At 46.2% G+C, this 17,634-nt stretch overlaps 1 protein-coding gene across 3 annotated transcripts in view; it reads right to left on the reverse strand.

The window, feature by feature from the left end:
- The window catches only part of tdh (L-threonine dehydrogenase), a 133,367-nt gene extending 129,584 nt beyond the window's left edge, over positions 1-3,783 (reverse strand). For 2 of the 3 annotated variants that reach the window (XM_072499041.1, XM_072499039.1), the window contains exon 1: positions 3,666-3,783. The gene's annotated coding sequence lies outside the window, so the exon portion shown is untranslated. Of the gene's footprint in view, positions 1-2,610; positions 3,429-3,665 lie in introns of those variants that run through there. The other variant, XM_072499040.1, reaches the window with a different exon arrangement.
- Between the last annotated feature and the right edge of the window lie 13,851 nt (positions 3,784-17,634).

Raw genomic sequence — 17,634 nt, forward strand, 5'->3', positions numbered from 1 at the left:
GTTCCCACCAGCGTATTCTAGCAGTTTCTCTCCATCACCACTATTCCAGCACGACTACTCCAAAAAGAACCCCCCCCCCCCACCGGAATGCATTGAGCGTTCTTGAATATCCTTATAATTAAATGCAAATTGCTAAACAAATTTTTCTCAGTGCTAGTTTCAGTTATCTGCAGTCATGACTGTGACTGATAAAGTTGTATTCGGCGGATGTGTTGGGGTGTCAACTACTCATCATATTTATTGACGACTGAAGAGAAGATAGAAAGCCATATATTTAAGTTTGTTGATGACACAAAGATAGTCTTGCAATAGAAACTTACAAAGAGATATTTGTGGCAAATGGATTTCAATGTAGAGAAATAGGTCATCCACTGTGGATCAAAAAGAGCAGAGTACTTTCTAAGTGGTTAAAAGCCAGATTGGAAGTTTAAATAAACTTGGGACCCCATGTACATGTCATAAATTGGTACAGAAAATAATCAAAAGACGAGCCATACAAGGAGATATTAGGTCAGATAACAAAATACTTGGTTAAAAGAGGTAGGTTTTAAGAAGTGCCTTACAGGAGGACAGCAAGGTAGAGGTCATGAGTGAATTCAAGAGCCAAAATAAACAAAAAGTCAACAAAAGTTTTTTTAGGGACATGGAAAAGAGAAGTAAAGCATCGACTCCTTAAGAGAATGAAACTGGGGATGTAATTATGAGGAACAAGGAAATGGCAGAAGTTAAATAGATATTTTGCATCAGTCTTTACCGGAGAGGATACAACAAGCACCCAGAAATAGTTCTAAATAACACGGGAGAGGAATTAAATTAGTCACCATCACCAGAGAATTGGTGTTAGGCAAACCAATAGGGTTAAAGGCTGATAAGTCCCCTGGAACGGATCTTAAAAGAGCTAGTGTTTAATCTTTTTCCAAAAATCCTTGTATTCTGGAACTGTGGCAAAAGATTGGAAAACTGCCAATGTGGTGCCCTTGTTCAAAAATGGAAGGAGGCAAATTGCAGGAAACTACAGGCTAGTTAGTTGAACTTCAGTTATTGGAAAAATACTAGAACCAATTATTAAGGAGAGAAAACCATTTGGAAAGTAATAATCTGATCAAGCAGTCAGCATGGTTTCACGAAGGGGAAATCATGTCTGACAAATTTACTAGATTTCTTTGCAAAAGTATCAATCAAGATAGAGGAGAACCAGTCAATGTTGCATATTTGGAGTTTCAAAAGGCATTTGACAAGGTGCCACACAAAAGCTACTACGCAAGATAGGAGTTTGTGGTGTCAGAGGTAATATCCTGGCATGGATAGAGAACTGGCGAACTAACAGAAAGCAGCAATAAAGAGAATCTTTCTCAGGTTGGAGGGTGGTAACCTGTGGCACAGGGTCAGTGATGAGACCGCACTGTAAACTAGACTCAGAGGGAGTTAGGATGACCTCAAGTTTATGGAGGATAGTGTGTGTTAAAGTGATCAAGTCTGGAGGTAATAAAGGTATGGTTGAGGGTTTCAGCAGGGGCTGAGATAGGGCAAAATCAGCCCTTTTTGCAGTAGTGATAGTGCAGATATGTTTACCTCAGGGTCAAATAGGACACCAAAGTTGTGACAGCTTGGTTCTGCCTCAGACAGTGGGGTTAGCAGAATAATACCTGTATCCCAAGGGATAAATCATAGATTACACAAACTAGGGTTGCATTTCCTGGAATTGAGGGCTGAATTGACTGAAGATCTGAAGATGAACTGCCCTATTTCTGATGGTCAGGGAATCTAGGAATTGGGTGTAAAGCTTAAAGATTAGACACAAGCCTTTCAGAAGAAGCCAGGAAACACTTCTACATTCAAAATGATGGATGAAATTGGAACGTTCTTCCACAAATGTCAATGACTGCTGGGTAACGTTGAGGGGATTATGGGGGAACAGCAAGTACACAGCGTTAGGTCACAGGATCAGCCTCTTCACTAAATGACAAAAAAGGCAGAGGGATGAAATGGCCTGCAGCTGTTCTGGAAAACTTGAGTTCAAAGGGTATTTCTGTTTTACAAATATACTCTGAAGCCTTCATGCCACAATTACTTGAGAACCTTAGCGGAGAAAAGTAATTTGTCAGGTGACAAAGTAAGTGGATGAGAACACATCTTGAAAATCTAAGAGTTCGAAACCTGGAAAACTGAAGGAGTGAGTTTGAAGTATTTTCCAAGATACACAGAATGAATAACACACAAACAGGCCATTCAGCTGAGGCAGCTTTTGCTTCATAAATGTTTCATCCCACTCTACTTAATCAAGCTTTTCTGCACATACTTTCTCCATCATCATGCACTTAAACTAGCCTCCCCTTAAACAGAGGATGATAAATGTCAGCCATAGATGACACAAGAAAGCAGCACTGCCCCCCCCCCCCATTGATTTGATTTATTGTCACATGTACTGAAATACAGTGAAAAGTATGTTTCTGTGGCCGACAGAACGTACACAGCAGACAAAAAGAATAATCAACAGAGAACATTGTACCATTTGTCATCGACAGTGATTGGTTACCGTGTGGAACAAGGGCCAAACAAAGCAAATACATGAGCAAGAGCAGCATAGGGTGTCGTGAATAGTATTCTTACAGGGAACAGATGAGTCTGAGGGGGAGTCGTTGACGAGTCTTGCAGCTGCTGGGAAGAAGCTGTTCCTATGTCTGGATGTGCAGCTCTTCAGACTTCTGTACCTTCTGGCTGATGGAAGGTTCCGGAAGAAGGAAATGCCTGGGTGGGAGGGGACTCTGATAATGCTGTCTACCTTCCGGAGGCAGTGGGAGAGGTGTATACAGAATAAATGTGGGGTGGCAAGCTTGTGTGATGTGTTGGGCTGAGTTCACCACACTCTGTAGTTTCTTGCGATCTTGGGCCGAGCAATTGTCATATCAGGCTATGTTGCAGTCGGACAGGATGCTCTCTATCGTATATCTGTAGAGGTTTGAGAGAGTCAATGCAGACATGCCAAATTACTTTAACTTCCGTAGGAAGTAGAGACATTGTTGGGCTTCCTTGAATGGACCAGGACAGACTGTTGGGGATGGCGACCCCCAGGAAGCTATCGACCATCCACACTCCGGCGCCATTGATGCAGATGGGTGTGCGTCGTGCTACGCTTCCTTAAGTCGATTCTCCTCCCTTCCCATTAATGCTCTTTAAAAAGTACCAGGAAAGTCACCTGATAATAAGGAGGCAGAGACACACACACACACGACCTGACCTTCAACTGAGATTAAACTACAAGAGATTAATATACGATTGTGAAGCTGCAGGAACATGCCGACATAAAAGCTGGTTTGAATTTCACCCCTTGGCCTGTTTAATTCCAGAGGAGCAGCTTCCGAAGATGCCCCATAAATTAATTAGACGTCGCAGAGAAGGAGAAACACACGGCGCTGTACATGATCAAAAATATCAACACAGCCCCACAAGAGAAGCGTTGAAGCAGAGAGAGAAATGGGTGATCAGCGCGGTCACAACGGGGCTGCGTCACAAAGTTTCCGCACCCCCCCGACACTGCGCCACCCGAGGGGAGGCCGCATCTACCCCCACTCAGCATCCCCTGTGAGGAGGGGGTGAAGGCGGTGGGGCACGAGGCCGCGGCCCGCCCCGGTTCAGTCCTGTCCCAGCCATCGCCCCCTCCCTACCTGAGCTTTTCCCCCAACGTCCGCGCCAGCCACCCCGTGCACCTGCCGTCTCGAGCGCCTGTGGATTGCATCAGCCGCCTCTCCTTTATAGAGCCGGGAAGCCGGGCTGCGGTGGCCCCGCCCTCTGCCGCTAATTGGCCGCAGCCGTTACCGGGGCCCCGCCGTCCATTGGTCCAGCGGGGGGAGCTGCCCTGTCAATCAGCCGGGGACGCCAATCATCTTGTGGTCCCCCAAGCCACCAGGCGCCAGGTCCCCCCACGTGGCGCCGCCGAGCTCAGAAAGGGCTCAAGTGCTACCCCGCCCTGGATGATTAGAAAAGATTAGGCAAGCAAACCAAAGAGGTTCCGTTTTTAGGACCTCGGAATTATATAAACTAGTCAAGCGGCTCCACACTCGGCTTTAACCAGCGATGCAATTAAAATAATCCTTTATCATAGAATTTACAGTGCAGAAGGAGGCCAGGCGGCTCATCGAGTCTGCACCAGCTCTTGGAAAGAGCACCCTGCCCAAGGTCAACACCTCCACCCCATCCCCATAACCCAGTAACCCCACCCAACACTATGGGCAATTCTGGACACTAAGGGCAATTTATCATGGCCAATCCACCTAACCTGCACATCTGTCGACTGTGGGAGGGAACCGGAGCACCCGGAGGAAACCCACGCACACACGGGGAGGATGTGCAGACTCCGCACAGACAGTGACCCAAGCCGGAATCGAACCTGGGACCCTGGAGCTGTGAAGCAATTGTGCTATCCACAATGCTGCCCTACCGTGCTTTAGGACTATTATCCATCCCCAGCCTGTAAATCACAGCAGGACCCAACGCGGCGGCACCGAGAGTCACGCCTTAAAAAACTGCTTTAGTATTAGGCAAGGAAAACGTCAAAATTTGTCCATAGTATTAATTAATTTTCGCTACTACATAGAACATAGAACGATACAGCGCAGTACAGGCCCTTCGGCCCACGATGTTGCACCGAAACAAAAGCCATCTAACCTACACTGCCATTATCATCCATATGTTTATCCAATAAACTCTTAAATGCTCTCAATGTTGGCGAGTTCACTACTGTTACAGGTAGGGCATTCCACGGCCTCACTACTCTTTGCGTAAAGAACCTACCTCTGACCTCTGTCCTATATCACCCCTCAGTTTAAAGCTATGTCCCCTCGTGCCAGCCATTTCCATCCGCGAGAGAAGGCTCTCACTGTCCACCCTATCTAACCCCCTGATCATTTTGTATGCCTCTATTAAGTCTCCTCTTAACCTTCTTCTCTCCAACGAAAACAACCTCAAGTCCATCAGCCTTTCCTCATAAGATTTTCCCTCCATACCAGGCAACATCCTGGTAAATCTCTGCACCCGCTCCAAAGCCTCCACGTCCTTCCTATAATGCGGTGACCAGAACTGTACGCAATACTCCAAATGCGGCCGTACCAGAGTTCTGTACAGCTGCAACATGACCTCCTGACTCCGGAACTCAATCCCTCTACAAATAAAGGCCAACACTCCATAGGCCTTCTTCACAACCCTATCAACCTGGGTGGCAACTTTCAGGGATCTATGTACATGGACACCTAGATCCCTCTGCTCATCCACACTTCCAAGAACTTTACCATTAGCCAAATATTCCGCATTCCTGTTATTCCTTCCAAAGTAAATCACCTCACACTTCTCTACATTAAACTCCATTTGCCACCTCTCAGCCCAGCTCTGCAGCTTATCTATATCCCTCTGTAACCTGCTACATCCTTCCACACTGTTGACAACACCACCGACTTTAGTATCGTCTGCAAATTTACTCACCCACCCTTCTGCGCCTTCCTCTAGGTCATTGATAAAAATGACAAACAGCAACGGCCCCAGAACAGATCCTTGTGGTACGCCACTTGTAACTGAACTCCATTCTGAACATTTCCCATCAACCACCACCCTCTGTCTTCTTTCAGCTAGCCAATTTCTGATCCACATCTCTAAATCACCCTCAATCCCCAGCCTCCGTATTTTCTGCAATAGCCTACCGTGGGGAACCTTATCAAACGCTTTACTGAAATCCATATACACCACATCAACTGCTCTACCCTCGTCTGCCTGTTCAGTCACCTTCTCAAAGAACTTGATAAGGTTTGTGAGGCATGACCTACCCTTCACAAAGCCATGCTGACTATCCCTGATCATGTTATTCCTATCTAGATGATTATAAATCTTGTCTCTTATAATCCCCTCCAAGACTTTACCCACTACAGACGTGAGGCTCACCGGTCTATAGTTGCCGGGGTTGTCTCTGCTCCCCTTTTTGAACAAAGGGACCACATTTGCTGTCCTCCAGTCCTCTGGCACTATTCCTGTAGCCAATGGTGACATAAAAACCAAAGCCAAAGGTCCAGCAATCTCTTCCCTGGCCTCCCAGAGAATCCTAGGATAAATCCCATCAGGCCCCGGGGACTTATCTATTTTCAGCCTGTCCAGAATTGCCAACACCTCTTCCCTACGTACCTCAATGCCATCTATTCTAATAGCCTGGGTCCCAGCATTCTCCTCCACAACATTATCTTTTTCCTGAGTGAATACTGACGAAAAATATTCATTTAGTATCTCGCCTATCTCTTCAGACTCCACACACAATTTCCCATCCCTGTCCTTGACTGGTCCTACTCTTTCCCTAGTCATTCGCTTATTCCTGACATACCTATAGAAAGCTTTTGGGTTTTCCTTGATCCTACCTGCCAAATACTTCTCATGTCCCTTCCTTGCTCGTCTTAGCTCTCTCTTTAGATCCTTCCTCGCTACCTTGTAACTATCCATCGCCCCAACTGAAACTTCACACCTCAGCTTCACATAGGCCACCTTCTTCCTCTTAACAAGAGATTCCACTTCTTTGGTAAACCACGGTTCCCTCGCTCTACGCCTTCCTCCCTGCCTGACCGATACATACTTATCAAGAACACGCAGTAGCTGATCCTTGAACAAGCTCCACTTATCCAGTGTGCCCAACACTTGCAGTCTACTTCTCCACCCTACCCCCCCCCCCCCCCCCCAAGTCACGTCTAATGGCATCATAATTGCCCTCCCCCCAGCTATAACTCTTGCCCTGCGGTGTATACTTATCCCTTTCCATCATTAACGTAAACGTCACCGAATTGTGGTCACTGTCCCCAAAGTGCTCTCCTACCTCCAAATCCAACACCTGGCCTGGTTCATTACCCAAAACCAAATCCAACGTGGCCTCACCTCTTGTTGGCCTGTCAACATATTGTGTCAGGGAAACCTAGTTCGCATGTCAAATCATGTAACCCCAGCCAAATGCAGGAACAATTATAAATCAAAATAGAATGCTGCATAAAGGCAGCAGGTTTAGCAGCATCTATGAAGAGAGAAACATAGTTATCATTACGAGTCCAAGGTGGCGACCCTTCTACAGAACTGAAGAATAGAACTGCAATTAATTATAGTTGGAGAGGTGGATGGTGTGGTGATATGCATCACTGTAAATACACAAGGGGTTAATGTAAATACACTGGGACTGAGTAAACACCAGAGACATCATGACACAGACATTCAACCAATAGGTCAGTAAGATAGGACACGACCAATGGACGGTCAAGACACCCAGAGGTGACACTACCACGAGGGGGCAACCCATGTAAAAGGACAGGGCACACATGCTCTTTCTCTTTTCCACAGGCGACACTCAGTGAGAAGCACAGGGGCAGATCGGAAGCATCATACCCACCGCATGGCTTAGAGCAGACTGGTTAATTAGATTGAGTTACTATAGCAAGATCAGCAGGAGAGTCGAACTCCAGTAGGAGAATTATTAACTGATCAATAAATGTGTTAAACCTATCTCCAAGTTTGAGTATACATCAAGGAAGCAGTTTATGCTACATGAAGAAGCATAACACAACAGGTGGATGAGTTGGGCAGATAAAAGGACAAGACAGGTAAGAATAACAGAGAGACTGACAAAGGGAGTGTTAATGATGCCATTAAGAACTTAAGTGTGCCAATAGTGGCAAAAGGTGATTGGATTTGTTTATTGTCACGTGTACAGAGGTCCAGTGAAAAGTATTTTTCTGCAAGCAGCTCAAACAGATCATTAAGTACATGAAAATAAAAGAAAAAGAAAATACATAATAGAGCCACACAAGGAAAAAGAGGATCTGTTTGGGAGAGCTCGCAGAGAGTTGCCATGCTCAGAATAGATTAACAGGAATATTCCGTCTGGATGGAACGGGAAGATACCAGAATGGAACCACAGCTCAAAAGATGGTAATGATTATGTTTTTTAAGAAAACGTGAAGGAATAGAGTAATAGGAATGCCAATTAGCAAATTTCAGAGATTGGGCCCCAAATATGTGGTGGGGGGCTGGGGGCATAATAGTGGATAAAAATATGGCACAGTGGTTAGCAGTGCTGCCTCACAGTGCCAGGGACCCGGTTTCAATTCCAGCCTTCGGCGACTGTGTGGAGTTTGCACTTTGTCGCAGGCTCTGTGGGTTTCCTCCAGGTGTTCCAGTTTCCTCCCATAGCCAAAATGTGGTTAGGTGGATTGGCAATGCAAAAATTGCCCTTTCATATCCAAAGATATGCAGGTTAGGTGGGGGGTGGGGGGGGGGGGGGGGGGGTAGGTAGTGTGCTCTTTCAAAGGGTCAGTACACATTCTTTTTTAGTATTTCTAATTGGGTTTTTGAATGTAGTATATTTACAGTATTTACAGTTATGTACATAGAATGAAATTTTTAAAAACTGGTAGGATGTACACCAGCTCAAGAACAGCAACTTTGTACCGTTACCAATATTACGTTTAACAAATAAGTAGACACATGTTTGTCGGGGGGGGGGTGGGGGGGCGGTGTCGGTGCAGACTCAATGGGCCGAATGGTCTCCTACACTGTAGGGATTCTATGCAATGCAACAGAAGTCTAAATCAGAGCACGTTGTGGAGGAGTGGGTGGTGGCTATCAGAGCTATGTGGGATTTAAATAGCAACATTGATTTCCATTCCCAATTGTCCTTAAGGGATGAAGCACATCGCTACAGTCCACGAGGTGCAATTACATTCATCGTGCTGTTAGGGAGGATGCACCAGGATTTTAATCCAGTGACAATCAAGAAATGGCTATACATTTCCAGCTAGGATGGTACACGACTCAAGAGGGAAACTTGGTGCTGTTCCCATACATATGCTACCCTTGTCCTTTTCACCTGAGGAAGGAGCTGTGCTCCAAAAGCTAGTGATTCGAAACAAACCTGTTGGACATTAACCTGGTATTGTAAGACTTCTTACTGTGCTCACCCCAGTCCAACGCCGGCATCTCCACATCTTGTCCTTTTGAGTAGTGGAGGTCCTGGGTACCGTCCAGACATCTTTATGGGTTCTACTTTTCAGGAATATACAAACACTGGAATAAAAGCTAATTGCAAAGCTGCCCCAAATATGTATATGTGTGAACCAGCACGAGGGTATCAGAATGTGTGTGACATCAAAAAAGCCAGCAAGCAGCAGCAACCTACAAAAGCTTTTTTGCAGGTACATCTTTCTCGGATTGTTGAATTAAGCCCAGTCAGCAAAGACAACAATTGAAACAAAGACAGGGAAGCGTCTCTGCCAAAATACAGAACAGAATCTCAAAACAGACCATTCACCTGCTGAAGTCAGTGTTACTGGAACCTCAAATTTCAATGTTCAATCGTCTACTCCTCATGAATCAAGGACTGTTTCATATACTTTCCATAACTGTGTTTGCATGCACTTTATCTTTAAATTCAGAAACCCTGGTTAAATTGGCTTCTTTTAAAGCATAAATATTGGGACTGGGAAAAGGTAGCCACAAAGTAGATTAATATTTTATGCAACCAGAGGAGGTTGAATAAAGGAAGGGAGCAAGTTCATTCCTCCTCGTCCAGGGCATAACAATTTGGGGATATCCCAGTTGAACGATAACAAATTGAGGGATCTCACCCAGGTTAAATTTGGGGACCTCACCTGGGGACTGGTCGTACAGAAGGTGCTGGCAAAGAGCATCAATGAGTTGCTGCAGTGCATCGTGTCAATAGTACACGTGGGCAGCATGGTAGCATTGTGGATAGCACAATTGCTTCACAGCTCCAGGGTCCCAGGTTCGATTCCGGCTTGGGTCATTGTCTGTGCGGAGTCTGCACATCCTCCCCGTGTGTGCGTGGGTTTCCTCAGGGTGCTCCGGTTCCCTCCCACAGTCCAAAGATGTGCAGGTTAGGTGGATTGGCCATGCTAAATTGCCCTTCGTGTCCAAAATTGCCCTTAGTGTTGGGTGGGGTTACTGGGTTATGGGGATAGGGTGGAGGTGTTGACCTTGGGTGGGGTGCTCTTTCCAAGAGCCAGTACAGACTCAATGGGCCGAATGGCCTCCTTCTGCACTGTAAATTCTATGATCTACACACTGCTGTCACTGTGCACCCATGGTAAAGGGAATGAATGTTTAAGGTACTGGGGAAAGAGATGATAGGGTGATGATCATGCAGGCTGCTGTGTGGTGGACTGTGTCAAGTTTTGTGTTGTTCCAGCTGTGCTAATTCAGGCAGGAAGAGAGTTTTAAATAGCAACATTGATTTCCATTCCCAATTGTCCTTAAGGGGTGAAGCACATCGCTACAGTCCACGAGGTGCAATTACACTCATCGGGCTGGGGGGAGGGGGGGTAATTTGCGTACGTGCATTGTGGTCACCGTAACTTGAAGGTGTACCTGTGCAAGAGACCCTAGCTGTTCAAGTGAAGACAAGCATCCAGCAGAGGGCAGTAGAGTGGAGCTGCTGATTGGCTGTTGCACACGTGCATTGTGGTCACCGTAACTTGAAGGTGGTTTGTGGAGGAGCTGTTGTCAAGTGACACTTAAACCCGAAACACTTCTTCAGTGTTTCCCTCCCTACCCCCTCCTCTAACCAAAAAAACAACCAACTGCTGTAAGGATCCCAGCCGCGAGGAAGGCTCGAGGGCAGGTAGAAGTAGAAAGAAGTTGAACCGTGATGTCACAGCCTGCAGGTAAGTGATTGACTGATGACTGGTAAGTAGTTTTTCTTTTCCCTGAGGTGTTATCGTGCGGGGCGCAGTGGTTGCTGAGTGAGTGCTTGCTGAGAAGGGGAGTAAATTTTTTAAAAACTTACTGTAGGGAGTTTCCAGCTGAATCCAGTCGGAGTGAGGACAGAGTGACTGCTGGATAAGTTGTAAAGATTTAAATTGTTTGCGCAGGCCCAAAACAACTGATTGCTGTTTTCGTGTGGGGCGCAGTGGTTGCTGGTTAAGTGTTTTATTTTTATCTGTATTTAAGTTGGGCAGTTTCTAAACCCTAGACACCACACTTGTAGAGTCCCCCACCCTTCAACCTCCTTTAACCTAAGGGGTAGAGTGAATAACAGGTAAGCTCTTTCTTTCTTTTTTTTTATCTAGAGGGGATGGCAAGGAAGGCAGTGCAATGTTCCTCCTGCAGAATGTTTGAGGTGAGGGACACAGTCAGTGTCCCTGCTGATTGCATCTGTGGGAAGTGCACCCATCTCCAGCTCCTCAGAAACCGCGTTAGGGAATTGGAGTTGGAACTGGATGAACTTCGGATCATTCGGGAGGCAGAAGTGGTTATCAATAGAAGCTTCAGGGATGTAGTTACTCCGAAGAATAAAGATAGATGGGCGATGGTGATAGCGGCTGGGAGGAAGCAGTCAGTACAGGGATCCCCTGTGGTCATTCCCCTTAGTAACAAGTATACCGCTTTGGATACTGTTGGGGGGCACAATTACCAGGGGTAAGCCATGGGGTACAGGTCTCTGGCACAGAGTCTGTCCCTGTTGCTCAGAACGGAAGGGGGAGAAGAGTAGAGCATTAGTCATTGGAGACTCCATAGTTAGGGGGATAGATAGGAGATTCTGTGGGAATGAGAGAGACTTGTGGTTGGTGTGTTGCCTCCCAGGTGCCAGGGTGTGTGATGTCTCGGATCGTGTTTTCGGGATCCTTAAGGGGGTGGGGGAGCAGCCCCAAGTCGTGGTCCACATAGGTACCAACGACATAGGTAGGGATAGGGATGTAAGGCAGGAATTCAGGGAGCTAGGGTGGAAACTTAGATCTAGGACAAACAGAGTTATTATCTCTGGGTTGTTACCTGTGCCAGTTGCTAGCGAGACGAGGAATAGGAGAGAGAGGAGTTGAACACGTGGCTACAGGGATGGTGCAGGAGGGAGGGTTTCAGATTTCTGGATAATTGGGGCTCATTCTGGGGTCGGTGGGACCTCTACAAACGGGATGAAGTACACCTGGACCAGAGGGGTACCAATATCCTGGGGGATATGCTCTTTGGAGGGTTTAAACTAGTTCAGCAGGGGATTGTGAACCTGAATTGTAGCTCCAGTCTACAGGAGGTTGAGAGTAGTGAGGTCATGAGTAAGGTTTCAAAGTTGCAGGAGTGTACCGGCAGGCAGGAAGGTGGTTTAAAGTGTGTCTTCTTCAATGCCAGGAGCATCCGTAATTAGGTGGGTGAACTTGCGGCATGGGTGGGTACCTGGAACTTCAATGTTGTGGCCATTTCGGAGACATGGATAGAGCAGGGACAGGAATGGTTGTTGCAGGTGCCAGGGTTTAGATATTTCAGTAAGCTCAGGGAAGGTGGTAAAAGAGGGGGAGGGGTGGCATTGTTAGTCAAGAACAGTATTACGGTGGCAGAAAGCACGTTTGATGAGGACTCGTCTACTGAGGTAGTATGGGCTGAGGTTAGAAACAGGAAAGGAGAGGTCACCACGTTAGGTGTTTTCTATAGGCCTCCAAAAAGTTCCAGAGATGTAGAGGAAAGGATTGCAAAGATGATTCTGGATAGGAGCGAAAGCAATAGGGCAGTTGTTATGGGGGACTTTAACTTCCCAAATATTGACTGGAAACGCTATAGTTCGAGTACTTTACATGGGTCCGTTTTTGTCCAATGTGTGCAGGAGGGTTTACTGACACAGTATGTAGATAGACGAACGTGAGGCGAGGCCATATTGGATTTGGTACTGGGTAATGAACCAGGACAGGTGTTAGATTTGGAGGTAGGTGAGCACTTTGGTAATAGTGACCACAATTCGATTAAGTTTACTTTAGTGATGGAAAGGGATAGGTATATGCCGCAGGGCAAGAGTTATATCTTGGGGAAAGGCAATTATGATGCGATGAGGCAAGACTTAGGATGCATCGGATGGAGAGGAAAACTGCAGGGGATGGGCACAATGGAAATGTGGAGCTTGTTCAAGGAACAGCTACTACGTGTCCTTGATAAGTATGTACCTGTCAGGCAGGGAGGAAGTGGTCGAGCGAGGGAACCGTGGTTTACTAAAGCAGTCAAAATACTTGTCAAGAGGAAGAAGGAGGCTTATGTAAAGATGAGACATGAAGGTTTAGTTAGGGCGCTCGAGAGTTACAAGTTAGCTAGGAAGGGCCTAAAGAGAGAGCTAAGAAGAGCCAGGAGGGGACATGAGAAGTCTTTGGCAGGTAGGATCAAGGATAACCCTAAAGCTTTCTATAGATATGTCAGGAATAAAAGAATGACTAGGGTAAGAGTAGGGCCAGTCAAGGACAGTAGTGGGAAGTTGTGCGTGAAGTCCGAGGAGATAGGAGAGGTGCTAAATGAATATTTTTCGTCAGTATTCACACAGGAAAAAGACAATGTTGTCGAGGAGAATACGGAGATTCAGGCTACTAGACTAGAAGGGCTCGAGGTTCATAAGGAGGTGGTGTTAGCAATTCTGGAAAGTGTGAAGATAGATAAATCACCTGGGCCGGATGGGATTTATCCTAGGATTCTCTGGGAAGCTAGGGAGGAGATTGCTGAGCCTTTGGCCTTGATCTTTAAGTCATCTTTGTCTACTGGAATAGTGCCAGAAGACTGGAGGATAGCAAATGTTGTCCCCTTGTTCAAGAAGGGGAGTAGAGACAACCCCGCTAACTATAGACCAGTGAGCCTTACTTCTGTTGTGGGCAAAGTCTTGGAAAGGTTTATAAGAGATAGGATGTATAATCATCTGGAAAGGAATAATTTGATTAGAGATAGTCAACACGGTTTCGTGAAGGGTAGGTCGTGCCTCCCAAACCTTATTGAGTTCTTTGAGAAGGTGACCAAACAGGTGGATGAGGGTAAGGCAGTTGATGTGGTGCATATGGATTTCAGTAAAGTGTTTGATAAGGTTCCCCACGGTAGGCTACTGCAGAAAATACGGAGGCATGGGATTCAGGGTTATTTAGGAGTTTGGATCAGAAATTGGCTAGCTGGAAGAAGACAAAAGGTGTTGGGTGATGGGAAATGTTCAGACTTGAGTCCAGTTACTAGTGGTGTACCCCAAGGATCTGTTTTGGGGCCACTGCTGTTTGTCATTTTTATAAATGACCTGGAGGAGGGCGTAGAAGGATGGGTGAGTAAATTTGCAGATGACAATAAAGTCTGTGGAGTTGTGGACAGTGCAGAAGGATGTTACAAGTTACAGAGGAACATAGATAAGCTGCAGCGCTGGGCTGAGAGGTGGCAAATGGAGTTTAATGCAGAAAAGTGAGAGAAAAGTGTGAGGTGATTCATTTTGGAAGGAATAACAGGAAGACAGAGTACTGGGCTAATCGTAAGATTCTTGGTAGTGTGGATGAGCAGAGAGATCTCGGTGACCATGTACATAGATCCCTGAAAGTTGCCACCCAGGTTGAGAGGGTTGTTAAGAAGGCGTACGGTGTGTTAGCTTTTATTGGTAGAGGGATTGAGTTTCTGAGCCATGAGGTCATGTTGCAGCTGTACAAAACTAGGTGCGTCCGCATCTGGAGTATTGCGTGCAATTCTGGTCGCCGCATTATAGGAAGGATGTGGAAGCATTGGAAAGAGTGCAGAGGAGATTTACCAGAATGTTGCCTGGTATGGAGGGAAGATCTTATGAGGAAAGGCTGAGTGACTTGAGGCTGTTTTCATTAGAGCGAAGAAGGTTAAGAGGTGACTTAATTGAGGCATACACGATGATCAGAGGATTGGATAGGGTGGACAGTGAGAGCCTTTTTCCTCAGATGTTGATGTCTAGCACGAGGGGACATACCTTTAAATTGAGGGGAGATAGATATAAGACAGATGTCAGAGGTAGGTTCTTTACTCAGAGAGTAGTAAGGGCATGGAATGCCCTGCCTGCAACAGTAGTGGACTCGCCCACACTAAAGGCATTCAAATGATCATTGGATAGACATATGGACGATAAGGGAATAGTGCAGATGGGCTTTAGAGTGGTTTCACAGGTTGGCGCAACATCGAGGGCCGAAGGGCCTGTACTGCGCTGTAATGTTCTATGTTCTAACACTTCAGATTTGTTGTTTTTATAAATTGTGAGGGCACAATTATTTTTTCCCAATTAAGGGGCAATTTAGTGTGGCCAATCCTCCTAACCGGCACAGATTTGGGTTGTGGGAGTGAAACCCACACAGGGACACTTCTGATTTGTATTTGTAGATGATGCACAGACTTTGAGTGTCCCGGATGGAGTTGTTGCTGCAAAATGACAGCCCCTGATTTGTTCATGGAGTCACAGTATTTATGCAGCCATTCCGGTTACATTTCTTTTAATTGGTGATCGCTAGCATGTTGATGGTGGGGAAATTCAGTGGTGATAATGTTGTTGAGTGTAAAGAGAAGATGACTTTATTCTCTTTTGGTGGAAATGGTCTGGCGCAAATGTAGCACAAGTGTTCAGCCGAAGCCGGAATATTGTTCAGGACATAAAATATGTTCACTATACCTTCAGTTTGCAACAGTGTGATGAGGAAAGGCTTTGGCTTAGATATCTTGTTCAGTGTAGTCATCTGGAAGTGCCCAGTTCTGTAAAAATCAGGTTTAGTTTCATGGTAATTTAAGTCTTTGTTACAACTTCGAGTGGAAGGAAAACAACTTGTTATCTCTTAAAACCAGCTCCTTCCAAATGCTATCAGTGACTCTATTGCAGCCAATAAAGTTCGAAGGGAAAGTTTTCCATTTATACTCCGAGCATCATGGAAAGTTACAGGGAGTCCTTAAATCCCCAGAACGATTTAAAAAATATATATTTTTACTAGAGATTTTCCATTTTACAATAAAACCTTTATTACCCACAGCAGATGATACACAAAATCAACAGAACAAAAACCCCAATCAGCTATACCCACCCACCAAGAGAGAAAATAAAATCAACAACAAACAAAATGAAACAAAACCCAAAACTAGCCCCCCAACACCCCCCCACCCACATGAAGATGTGGAGTTCATCCCATGATAGGCCTTACTCCACACTTCATCATCCACTGCAGGTCCCAACTCCTTCTTCCACTTTGCCTTCACCCCACCTGCTGAGTCCGAATCCCCAGACAGAATTCAACCATAAATACCAGATGTGCTGCACTCCTCCCACCCCACCAGTGAAAGGATCCTTTCAACAGAGACATCCGTGCTGCCACGGGAAATGTTGGGAAGGCCATCTGTACAAAATTCCTTATCTGGAGGTATCTGAACGAGTTTAACCCCACAAGCCCAAACTTCACCGACAAGACGTCCAAGCTGTAAAACCGACCCTCTACAAACAGATCACCAAATCTCTCAAGCCCCCTCCCTTCCCACACCACGAACGTGGCGCCCAATCTCGACGGCTCAAGTAAATGATTAGCTCAGATAGGGCCACCCTCAATATGGATCCAAGCTGAAAGTGCTGCCTGAATTGTCTCCATATCCTTAAAGTGGACATGACCACTGGGTGAGAGGAGTACCTAGGCCAGAGAAAGCAGAAGCGAGGCAGTCACCAGTGCACCAAAACTGGATCCCTGACACAACCTCCACCTGTCCCCAAACGGAACCTGGGTCACTGTACCACCCTGCACCTTCTCAGCATTGGCCGTCCAATAATAATTTAGCAAATTTGGCAATGCTAGCCCCTCCCCATCCTCCCGACTGCCTATCCCTTTGAAGAACTACCCTACTGATCCTCGGGGTCTTGCCTGTCCATATAAAGGATGAGATCAGCCTATTAACCTTCACAAAGAAAGATTTAGGGAGGAAGACATTGAAACAAAAACCTTGGAAGAATATTAATGTTAATGGACTGGACTCTGCCCATGAGGGACAGGGGAAGGTTGTCTCACTTTTGCAGATTGAACATAACCTTATCGACCAGACTTGCGGAGTTCAATTTATGAAGCTGGGCCCAATCGTGGGCCACCCAGATACCTGAAGCTAGAGCTGGCCAAGAGAAAAGGCAACACTCCCAAGTTGCCCTCCCTCCCTGGGGGTGGGGGGTGGGGGGGGGGGGGGTTAACCGGAAAACACTCGCTCTTTTCCAGAGTCAACTTGCAACCAGAAAATGAATCAAAGTTAGTCAGTAGCTCCATTATATCGCCTATAGTGCAGACCGGGTCTGTAACATAAAGCAACAGATAGTCAGCATATAGAGACACCCTATGTTCCACCCCTCCTTTCTTTAGCCCCTCCTACTTGCCCAAAACACACAAAGCTATGGCCAAGGTTAACGCAAATTGGAGGGGGGCGGCTATTGGTCACCCCTACCCAGTTCCCCCTATTTAAATGCAAGTAACCTGAAGTCAAGGAATTGGTACAACAACTGTATCCATGTAATAAATTTTGGCCCCAGACCAAGCCTCTCCAGAACTCCTAAAAAAGGTACAACATTCAACAGCCTCTGAATATTGTCTGACACTTGCCGACTCTTAACAAAGCCTGTCTGATCCTCCATAATCACCTCAGGGAGAAAGGGCTCCAGCCTTACCGCCAACAGCTTAGTCAGTAACTTGGCGTCCACATTTAGCAGCGAGATAGGCCGATATGACCCACACTCCGTGGGGTCCTTATCCTTCTTAGGGCAGCACAGTAGCATAGTGGTTAGCACAATTGCTTCACAGCTCCAGGGTCCCATTTCGATACCCGGCTTGGGTAACTGTCTGTGCGGAGTCTGCACATTCCCCCCAT

This window comes from Scyliorhinus torazame, chromosome 4 (genome assembly GCF_047496885.1).
Source record: "Scyliorhinus torazame isolate Kashiwa2021f chromosome 4, sScyTor2.1, whole genome shotgun sequence".
NCBI classification, from domain to species: Eukaryota; Metazoa; Chordata; class Chondrichthyes; order Carcharhiniformes; family Scyliorhinidae; genus Scyliorhinus; species Scyliorhinus torazame.